The sequence below is a fragment of the Adiantum capillus-veneris genome, chromosome 8 (assembly GCF_014529385.1).
Source record: "Adiantum capillus-veneris isolate H3 chromosome 8, ASM1452938v2, whole genome shotgun sequence".
In the NCBI taxonomy this organism is placed as follows: Eukaryota; Viridiplantae; Streptophyta; class Polypodiopsida; order Polypodiales; family Pteridaceae; genus Adiantum; species Adiantum capillus-veneris.
Window position 1 is genome coordinate 146,565,572 of NC_140938.1, and position 12,615 is coordinate 146,578,186.

Consider the following 12,615-nt stretch of genomic DNA (forward strand, 5'->3'; position numbering starts at 1 on the left):
AACATCCTGAATCATTCACGTTTCATGACAGAGGCCCAAAGAGCTCCTAAGAGGGTGCTAACATCTTCTCTCTCTCTCTCTCTCTCTCTCTCTCTCTCTCTCTCTCTCTCTCTCTCTCTCTCTCTCTCTCACCTTCAACAAAAAAAGGCACCCGTTTTTTAACCTAGTAGACAAAAGTTCACCCTTTTGATCATAACTTCTTCATACAAACCCTGATTTTGATGATCTATAGCCTCAATCAAAGAGAACAAAACCCTCTACACATTGATGTAAAGATAGAAATTTTCAAAGTTATGGAAGACGTTTTTGTAGCAGCATTTCTGAAGTGAACATGTTCAAGAAAGTTGACTCTCATCTCTTATTTTACATACAATGTCTTCCGGCATTTGCAAGGGTTCTTCTTCTTCAACAAGGTCCACAATCATTGTGGAAAATGATCCAAAATCTTTTAAGTGTGGATATAGCAACACAACCACGCAACCAACAACATCGGAAACCATGATCATGGCGTACTTGGTATCATTGCAAGAGACCATAAACAAACAAGGCGAAGACTTATGGGCACTTGCAATGGAGAATGGCATACTAAGGGTACTTGTGGTTGAGAATGAGAATCTTAAGAGAACACATGAGATGCAAACAACACGTTTGATGCAACTTGAAGAGGAAGTCAAGGAATGTAAATGCTCTTTTATGGGCTTGAATGCTTTGAAGGAGCGCAGCAAAGTAGAGAATTACAATGTATTGAAAGAGGAGAAATTTGACACCATGAGCAAGGATGTATGTGACATGAAAAATGTATGCACAAAAAAATCTTGGGCTGATGTATGTGGTAACGATGCAGTTCCTAATTGAATGTGGAGGAGTTGAAGGAACGGGAGCGAAATTCCAAGAACATTTTTATTCGTGGAATTCCCAAAGAGAAGTTAGAGATACTCCTTCTCTTGCCATTTTTATCAAATATTTCTTCAAAACCCACTTTGGCATGTCTGGAGTTATGGTATGTCAAGCACATAGAGTGGGGAAGCAAGGAGCTCATCGCTCGAGAGAACGGCCAATTGTATGCACCATGCCGGATGAGACCAAACAAAAGATTATCCTTGATAATAGTTGGATCTATTTGAGGGATACAAAATGTTTTGTATGTGAAGATCGCACTATTAAGCAACAAAATATGCGTCGCAAAGCATATGAGAAAAAAATAAGAAAAACAAGGAGATCTCTCACGAAGAAAATGTGTCCAAGGAGGAGGCATGTCCCTCGAGAAAATAGGGATGCGTGATCTATGAGACCGAGTTACAATTGAGAATATTCTTTTGGAATTGTAATGGATACCCATGGAATGCGGGGGTTGGCACTGATGAACTAGCAAGCAAAGTCGATGTTGTACTTCTTGTTGAAATTTGGGAGCATGATATAGGAAGGATTAACGGTTTGAGGATACAATGTACATTCATTGATGTGGTCAAAGAATCTCAAGCAAAAAAGAGGGCAAGGAGGGGTAGCATGTATGGTTAAGAAAGGATTGGACGATTTTGTATCAATTGTGAAAGATGACAAGTACAAACGTTATGTATGGCTGAAAATTATGACACCAAAAAAAGCACCCATTTTTGTAGCCTGTTGCTACATTCCTCATCATGATTCCCCCTTTTATGATTGCATAGATAGAGATCAACCATTTTTTTATTTAGAAGAGAACATTGTTTATTTCAAAGGTGAAGGTGATGTTATTGTATATGGGGATATGAATGCTCGTACAAAAACATTGCAACATGTTACTCAACAATTTGATATGTCATATATTTCAAGTGAGCTAAAAGAATTTCACTTGTATAATCGTACTTCAATGGATGAGAAAGAGCCGGATCACTATGGAAATTTACTTTTACACATGTGTAAAAGCATGGGTATGCTCATTGCCAATGGTGTATCTTTGTGGAGTGGAACCGATGGATTTACATGTAGGAAACATAATGGGGACAGTGTGACTGACTATATACTACTCTCCGAAGCCATCATGTATCGCATAAAGAGTTTTATGTTTGGCCAATGGACCCTAGAATCTGACCATCAGACCTTATGTATTGACCTTTCATGTTGGAGAAGCAACTAACATGACAATCTCAGCTAAAAGGAAGAGAAATTATCACTATGTATGGATTTCAAACGGGCACCAATGTACATTGAAATGATTGAGCAAAAGTATGGATGACAAAGCTTCAATATAATGCACCATTGGAGACTAAATGGGAAGCTTTCAAGAAAGTTATTTGTTCTTGTGTTGAAGAATGCTTTTCCATAAAGCATCTCCATGGTATCAACAAATAGATCACGCAAAAAGTGGTTTGATAAAGAATGTCAAGATTCTCAAAATTCCTTGATAAATCTTGATACAACTATGGAGTGATTAGGCTAAAGAGAATGACAAGCATGCAAAAGGACAAGCGGGTTTTTGTCGATGCCATAGCACCATTGATCATCTTGTCACTCTCCATGTTCTCATGGAGGAAAGTTGGTTGAAAGGCAAGAGATTGTATTGTTGTTTTGTGGACTTTACGCAAGCCTTTGATATGATTCCATGTAACAATTTGTGAAGAAGGATGGAAGAACTCAAAGTGCCAAGTGAGTTTATGCTTGCGGTTTTTCGAATCTATGAGAAGGTGATTTGTCAGTTGCGCACGGGAAGAGAAATTTTAGAAATTTTTGTAAGCACTATTGGATGTCCGTTGTCACCAACTCTCTTTGGTCTATGCATCGATAAAAAGGAGAAAATGATACTTGACTTTATGCAAGAAGAAGGCATTGAAGAGGTCACTATTTGCAATGCGGTAATCATGCTTTTGTTGTATGCGGATGATGTAGTGCTTCTAGCACACACTTTAGAAGATGCACAAAAGCTTATGGTTGTCCTTGAGAACTTTTGCTTGCACAGTGGGCTACAAAACAAAGGTTATGCTTGTGAAAACCAACCATAAGGAGAAGCCATGCATTGTGTACAACAATGAGGCACTTGAAGTTGTTGAGAGATTTAAGTACCTTAGCCTTGAGGTTCCGTCCAATCACAAGTGGCATGAATGTGCTATGCATCATTTGGAAGCGGGAAAGAGAGCATATTATGCATTTAAGAACATGTGTAATGCGGGAAACATTAAGTATTGGGTTCTCAAGAAGTATCTTTTTTATGCATTGGTGACACCAATTCTTCTTTATAGAGTTGAAGTGTGGGGCGGGAGCATCTCAAAGTCTACTTGGAAAGAGTTTGAGAATGTGCATAAGCGTTTTCTTACAAATTTCTCCAAATTAAGACACAAACACCATATATGCTCCTACTTCTTGAGTTGGGGTCTCTTCCAATTGAGGTTATGGGCATGGAAAGGTTTGTTGAGTACATGATAAAGATGCGTCAAAACCCCTCACATAGACTTCCTACAATTGCATGGGAAGCAAGCAAAAAAGTTTAAAAGACGCATAAAAGCAAGAAATTGAGCACGGTATGGATGCAAGACATAAAGAAGTGGTTTGGGAGATGGGATTCATTACACTTGCTACATGATGCTTCAATTGACTCCCAAGTGAATGAAGCTTTTCTACAACACCAATGTATTACGGCTTGAGGGAGAAATCCGGTGGGTCACGCTTCATACACTACACCACCCATATTGCCCTCAGCTACAAAACCATGTTCTTTGTTGAAAGAGGAAACCGTACTCACACTTACATACTTGAGCCTATCCCCTTGTCGGTGATACTCACTATCGCAGCCATTCGGCTTAGCTCCCATTTCCTTTGATGCGAGACAGGGCGTTGGGGCGATAGAGAAGAGTCAAATTGATTGTGCACATTATGCTCACTGCAAGTTCAAGAGTGTTGATTACCACACACTACTAGAGTGCTCAGATTTTGGTCACATCCGAACTTGCTTATATCACATTTTTAGCCATGACTTAGACCTACACACTTTCCTCTCCCAAGCACAATGTGGGATCTCCATTGCGACTCTCATCACCACAATTTTGGAGCATCAAGAGTCACTCATCAACCACACACATACTACATCACATTTAACTTTGGTCCCATAGGTCATACTTGACATCCAAGAATGATAATAAAATCTCTCTCTCTCTCTCTCTCTCTCTCTCTCTCTCTCTCTCTCTCTCTCTCTCTCTCTCTCTCTCTCTCACACACACACACACACACACACACACACACACACACACACACACATGTTGTAGCAGTCGTCACCATGGCTTTTTGAAGCTCAAGTCTCAGGGAAATTTAAGTTGAATTACAGAGGGTACCCACAGGAAAGCCCCCCCCCCCCCCCCCCCCCTTCGGTCGGTCCTTGAGTCGACCTTAGAGCTCGGCAAGCTACCATGTTCAAGGAAGCAACCGACGATGCAACATAGAAATTTATAAATTTTCAAAATACACAAAAAATTCAAGAAGCAACAAGGTTTTGGGTTGTTTTCCATCGACGTCAACCAAAGTCAATGCATGGCTTTGTTTTTTGAACGACAACATAACTTTGCAAGATTTCTCAATTCTTGCTTGGATTAGCGGCTTTCAACAACCACACAGAAATGACTCGGGGGGTGCACTATGTAATTATGTTAATGTATAATGTGAGCTCAGAAGGAGGGGTTTTCAAATACAAAAATTTTAGGCAATTTAATAGAGATCCATTGAAATAAGGGGTTTTTATATTCAATTTTGGAAAAAAATCCTAAAATAAAGGATCATTTTATTCATTGAGACATGTTAAAAGAGGGGCTTTTTTCATATCCCATGAATGCATGTTATATAGGGGGTACTGAATGGTGAACCCCTCAAGATCGACAGGTAATTAGCAAGGCTAATTACTTCCATCCACAGTGTAGCATACAACTACTATTGTTTTTGAATCAATGTATTCTTCTCTCTTACTAGCACTGCACAGGGTCTCCATGGATTCTGATATCAATATGACTTTGATTTTGAGCACCATACGCCCAATCCTCCCAATGATGGCTCACGGTCATATACTCTTATGGAGGGTACCTGCATAGCTACTGGGAGAAGATGACGTTTCAGGCCAAGGGTAAGATCAGGTAGCAAGCCAAGCGCTAGGACAAACATGTAGTAGAAGGGGTCCATATAATTAGCTAGGCAAGGCCTATATAGGACATGGTTGGGTGCTTAGTGGCATGCTCCAGTACCCTCAGTCTCACATTGGTATTAGAGCCCAAGGAGCAGACGGCCATGGAGGAAGGGGGGAAAGCTTTGAACCTGAAAATTGTCTTACGATATTTGCTCTCACCATTGGGAAATTAGAGCACGTGCAATAAGTTTGTATGTACTATGGTGATGATAACTTTGCCCTAGAAGGTTTATCCGTGCATGACTTGTGATTATGTCTGGATTAAGGAGCAAGGCTCCAACGAACATAGCCCATAAAATCAAGGTTACATAGTAGTAGTCAAAGCAACTCAGGTGTGTTTGGTGACTTTTAAGATAAAGGAAAGTTATCTCGCCTCATTAACGTCAGAAATGGTCATGCCAACAGTACTTGATCCTCTATGTTTATGCATTACCGTCCATATTTTTATGCTTTTGATGTGGTATACTATTCGAGAAGGTCAATAATTTATGAGATTAATTTTCTTTACCTCTGTTTAATATGCCACTTCCATAAGATACATTACAAGAGCAAGGCTCCATATACCGACACTCAAAGACTGACTTGTGTATTACGTCGGCCATTATATTTTTTATATTTCCTCCTTGTGCTACCTAGAGGAGGGGGGAAAGAAAGGTTTCTAGGAGCATGGCTCCATGCATTGGGTGCTAATCACTTCAAAGGTGTTGTAGATTCCCACGGAGCAGGCAACATAAGTACACAAAGCACAGTGTAAAACACATTGACATCCATAGCTATGAGTTGAATCCAATGTAGACCACCACACATACGGGATGCTATGACTTTCGATGCCAAGGGCAGTCGGTAAGTATGTTAACATTTTGAACTATTCACTTTTGCAAGAGTTTTCATAATGCCAACTTGTCAAGAAAATGTAACTTCAATCAAGCAATTTTTAACAATAGATGATAATGGCTAAGTTGTAGATGCTATCTCTATCAATATTGGGCAATTTCAGGATTCTCAATAAGTTGTACGATCTAGAAAGGCTGATTCTCTACAAAAATTGGACAAGGTCCATCTTTTCTACTTGGACAGATGTGTGTCAATAGGAGCACCTATTAGCTCTATGAGCACTCGGGTTGCGTTCCGTCTCATCTTTTTGATGAACTTATGCAAAGAAAGGCTTCACTTTAGGGAACCTCCGATAGCTCTAGATTTCTCAGCATTCATGGATATGAGCCAAGTTCAAGAAAGGGCCACTCGTCCCAGAGAGGCGACAAGGTTAGTCAATTTCAAGTTATGCTTGTTTTTTTTGCAATTCAACCTTCAAGTTCAAAAAGACTTCTTTATTATGCAACACAAAGTTCTTTGCCAGAAATTATGCAAAGCAAGGCTTCTCTTATGTGCCAAGGTATTATCAATTGACTTTAGATCAAGGATAATGGCACAAATATTTGACATTATGTGGATATAAGCTCACAAATTGATCCTGGAAACGACGCACTATGATGTATCCATGCTAGGGTAAGCTTGCAAGGCATGTATAACAACAAATAACAAGGTTGAGACTGTTATTGAATCCAAGGGCTTACCAATTCATTTTTATGATATGTATGCATAGCATGCAAATACAATGGCAATGTATAACAACAAATAACAAGGTTGAGACTGTTATTGAATCCAAGGGCTTACCAATTCATTTTTATGATATGTATGCATAGCATGCAAATACAATGGCAATACAGCCACCCCATCATTGTTTACACTTTCGCAATAACATCAACTACTTTGTCTATGCAGATTTGAGACTAGTGAATGATCTTCTGATCATTGTATATGTATAAAACGGTGAGCACTTTACACTATTGGCTCTATGCACAAGGTGCAACCAATCCCACTGATGGTTTTTATGGGTGGCAAGTAGGCATAGCCTAGCTATCAAACAAACCAATTCATGGGAAGACATACATACATCAAGAGAGCCTCCACACAGGTAGTCTCTTCTATAAACACCTAAGAAAATCTAGTATGACTATTTTTCTTTGGGGGTATTTGACATGTTTCTCCTCGATTCGTAGAGGGAGAAGAGTGGTATTCTAAGGGGTATGACACCCTAATACACAATCACTCCATAGGTGTTAAGGGTCATGATTTGAGCTCAGCACAATTGTACTTTCAAGGAAAGAGTCCCCAATCTACCAAGGGGGAGTGGACAAATTCAACTTTCTCATCTAATTCCAAACACTTTTGACCACAGTGAACTATGTCCCTCACCGTCTGCTAGTTTGAGCAGTTTCCATGCAAATTCTAACCAAGCGGTTGGACATTGCAGAAGCTAACCAAGGGGTTTGGATTGCAAAGGAAACACATAGATTTACCTGTTCCTATTGTTTATTTTTCACTAATCTTTCCTTTAGTGTTTAACAAGTAGCCAATAACTACATCTTCAAGGTTGGTTTTACAGTAAGTCACCTTTCCAGTTGTATGTTTTAGGTTTGCATAGTGCACGTAACTACGGGTAAGGGAATGTTATGTTCAACCTCCAGGTATTCATATGATTTTGTTTAATTTTCCATTTTTCAATATGATTTGCTTGATATTTTCAAGAGGGATGAGTAATTTTAAATGCTTTCATCCATTTTTGCTCTTCACAGAGATGACAAGGTCATGTAAGAGCCACAAATTTTGGGACGTAGTTTCCAAAATACATTTTTGCATTATGCAATTCTAGACCCACTTGTAGGGTTTGATTTGGCACATGTTGTCACATGGGATACAACATGGTCTAGGAACTCAAGGAGTTCAGTTTAGCCAGTGTGGAGCAAGGTTAATGAGGGTCCCTCTCACTCACGTCGAAGAGTGTTTGTTACCTCCACACACAAGTACATCTCGTACTTGAAGGATGTTATTTTTCCAGACATTCTTACTTGATACATATTCCACATGTGGAGAATATGAGTCTCTAGAATTGACACTAGAGCCCGCTATTTCAATTATGTATCATGACAAAGTCCCCTATCATGGATATTGATATTTGTTTATTTATTGCAACTGATAGGTGGAAAAATCTAAGGCTAGGTGAAGATATCACATTCTATGTACATTTATTATTCAAGTGCTCATTATGAGTTATGGCCATTATGCCCAACCGGCCAATGTGTATTCATTTTTTAGCATTGAAGAATTTATGAATAAATACGTGCAAGAGGGAAATGCGGACTCTTGCACGGAGGGGGATTGCACCCAATGCCTGTGTACTTCTTCTCTCTTCTCTCTCCTCTCCTCTCTCATCGTGCCAATGTAACACACCACTCTAGGAGGTGCATCTGCACATGCTCTCTTGCTCTAACTCACTCTCTGTCTCTCTCTGTTTTCATATAGCTTTGATTATGTTGCTACAGGGTGAAAGCATGTTAACCTGTCGCGCTTTTTGTGCTAGTTAGCAGTTTCAAGTTAGCACATCTTCAAAAAGTTGAGCATCCGGTAAATTTTTTATATATAATATCAAAATTTGTCGGAGGTTGTACATTTGGATTCCTTGTTTCAAGTGCTTTCTATTGATATATTATATGTCATAGATCTTGGAGATGTAGCTCAAGTTATTGTACTAGTTAGCATATGTCAAAATTGTGCTAGTTAGCATTGTCCGGGACATGAAAGAGCATGATAGGTTAACATGCTTTCAACCTACAAGAGTTGCTAGGTAATAAGAATTTGTCTGTTTTATGGGTTGCAGTATATTATCTTTGGTATTTTGCAAGGTCTTTCATGCCTCTGTTTGTAGCAGTGGTATCAGAGCACTGGTCACGCTTTTGCTAGTGCATGATTACACAACCACAAATACAATCAACTATACAGCTAATTCCTATTTCCATTTCTTTTTCTCTTCCATCATATGCTTGTTGCCACAATTTCTCATACTTAATCATGAAGTTTGTTCAATTTTAAAAGAGTAGCTTGAAGTATTAAGATAGAGAAGTAAGTGTGGCAAGATGCTTGTGGTAATGCTTGAATCTCTTATATACGGATAGTTATGAAAGCGTAGAGATATATCAAATAAGTGAAAGTAAAACATTTCACACACACACACACACACACACACACACACACATATATATACATATGTTGTCTTGGAAAATTAAGGACAATAATATTCAAGAGAACCACCAATGAGGATAGCTATAGTCCTCAACAATGCAAATGGAGTTAGTGTTTGATGCAATGCTCTACTAAAGAAGCAAAATGCAACATGGTCTCAGAAAATATCCAGAGAATACTAGAGATTACTCCATGCAAGCAGGATAAAAGAGAAATCATGGGTAAGTCAAAGAGAAATGGTTGCTACTCTTAACATTCAGAAGCAGGTAAATTTTCAAGTAAATCCTTTAAAAAAAAAACATGTAGATGTCAACCTTGGACATCAATGGTTAGACCAACACAAGGCCTATAGAGAAGACACAATGCTATTACTCTCTTTTCCAAGCAGTTGCAAGTAATTGTCATAGGTACCACTAATGTTGGATTCAGAGTTGTAAATGTCACGAGAATCACCGACACATCTTACAGACAAAGGTAAAGCTAAAGTGGACCTACGATTGGCCAGTATAAAAGATGTGACATCATACACCTCTACGTCAATAACCCTCATGGATCACCTTCTCCAAGCAAGTCAAGCTTTAGAAAGACTTAGTCATTTGCTGACCCAAATGAAACCTCTAGGGAGCCACCTAGAAAAGCTAAGGCCAAGTACTCATTAAATCCTAAGTAAGTCAAGCAAGTGTTTATTCCGAGCAGTCTAGTAAAATTCAATGATCTAGTGTGGCAGATTGAAGAATAAAGATCAACACAAAAAGACAAACACACGGGATGGATAGAATCACAATGAAGTTTAGAAGAACAAGAGTACTACAGAGGTAATAGACAAATATGGGTACCAAAATCAAATATTAGAGCATATGAAGTGCAATCAAGTAGAGTAGAAGGCCAACAGGTATCTACCTTGTCAATATCCCAGGATACCTAAGAAGTGGTCATACAAAAGAACGTCACTGAATGATGCTAAAGTCAACCACAACCCACAAGAAGATACAAGCCAGACATGGACTCCAAGCTATAAAAAGATTTGGCAACCAGTCAACCAAGAACCAATTCCAGCTACGACAAAGCTACATGAAGATCTCAAGAGTTCAACAAGACCTCGAGCCATACAAGTCGCCAACAAAACTACATCGATAATAGAAAGACTTGGATTCCTAAGTCTTCCACTGCTCCTAGTCAAAGGACAAATGCCAGCAGTCAATAGATGCCTATATCACCATTAGAGGCTCCTACCAACATGCATAATTGGAGAATCACACAAATAATGGAGTCATCACAGTCAAAGAAGGACAACCCAACCAATACAGATGTAGATTTAAAGGCGATTAACTAGGTATGGCAAATGAAACCTTCAATGCCAACTTGGCCCTTCACTAATCCACTCTTTGAGGATTCAAGCTTACTTTTACCAGGAAAATTGTTTGTAGTAAGCACAAGAATATGAAAATTCAAGTCGCTATTGTGCAAAAGACACTCTTTGGCATAGTCACAGTTGGGTTGTTGAGCAAAAAAATGAGCAAAACATTAGTCCCAAAGCTGTAAGTCTTAATAAAAAATGTGCTAAGAGTCGTAGTTATCAGGCTTACACTCAAGCTGGAAGAGTTGAGCATATTTAAGTCATGTCTCTCATGTTGGATGAGATGAGAATAAGAATCTTAGTCTATTAACTTAATCATGGTGGAGTCCACTGAGGTGTTGACGGATCTACACTCTGGCCACGCCTACCATGTAGGATGGATAGAGATTGTACGATCCACCTCTAGTGCCACGAGCATTGAAGATCAACAGAAAATGATCTGTAATGTTATCCATGGCATTATTCAATCAGAAAGGCAAAACAGAGGGGTAAATATACTCTCAACTGGCCCCATGAGATTTCTGGATACGAGCAAGGCTCAACAGCCTACTCTATCACAAATGGAGACTCCTCTAATGAGTCCCATGGACCCATCTTACGTCATTTCACCTGGGGTCTCTATGCAATCTGAGCCTCCGAGCGACAACTTTAGCTTCCCTAACTTGGCTCAACCCTCTACTAAGGAAAACACAGTGCTCACTCCAGGGATAGACCTCACAGAGAATGTACCGATGACATCTACGGTTAGCGCAGTGCCACTACCTAGTGTCGTAGTACCTAATATGGGGCCTCGACCGTATGTGCCTCTAGCGCCTTATGCACACATGGCCCCCACACCTCCAATTGTACCACTTGTTTATGCTCCTCGAGTGCCGCTCCCTAGCCCTTATCCGAGTGGACCTATGCCCGGTTATGTTCCATATCCTGCATCATCCACACATATGCCAAGACTGGTACCCGTCCCTCTCCCACATATGATTCCAAGAGTACTTCCACCGGCCCTGCCTCCTCACATAGGTGACTTGGAAGCGTTTGCTCAAACCATAGGTCGATCTATCGTGGAAAATATGCGTCATGCATCTAATAGAGAGCCTAGAAGTAAGGCAGTACAAATTGCCAAACTCACGCAAAAATTCAATGGGGACGAAGATGCTAGAAAACACATTCAAGTGTTTGAACAAGTATGTGATTCCTTAGGGGAACGCAACGAACTACATAAGTGCAATGCCTTAAGCTTGACATTAAGTGGGAAGGCTGGAGATTGGTATAGAACCCTAAGGGTGGACGAGAAAACAATCTACCCTACCCTTCGAAGGTTGTTTCTGAAGGAGTACATACGAGAAGGTGTGCTTTGGGGTGTAGCATCTCAGCTACGGAAGGCCGAACGTAAGGAAGGAGAGTCAGTAAGGGACTTCATTAGTCGTCTAAAGCACTTAAACTCTCGCTGCCCTGTAAATGAGCGCTTCAACAATAACCAACTGCTTGATCGATTCATTCGAGGGTTGAGGAATGAAGGAATCTATAATGGACTAGTGATTAGAGGTATCACAACCTGGGAAGATGTCACTGCCAATGCAATCCAATTAGAGGACAACTTGATGATAGCAGGCATGAGGGTGTCTACTGACACGAGATCCACTAGCCCACAAGCCATTGAGTATGAACCCATGACTGCAAAGCCCATTGCCAATGAGCCAAAGGTATTTGAGACATTCTTGACAGACCTCACCAAGGCAATCCAAGAGTCTCTTAAGGATAATCGACCCCCTCAAAATAGTCACATGTATCCAAGAAGGGAGCAACAATGGTGTTCCATTTGCTTAGGTCCACATAGCACTAGTGAGTGCCCTACGTTTAGAGTAAAATTTAATGGAACTTGCAACGCATGTGGTAGGTATGGTCACCAAGCTAAGGATTGTTTAATGATCAAACGTATGATGGCAAATAGACCACCTGTAGCCTGGACGGATGCACCTCGAGCTCCTGTATTGATGCCTGCTCCACCTATTGAGCAACTACTGCAACACATGGTCCCTAG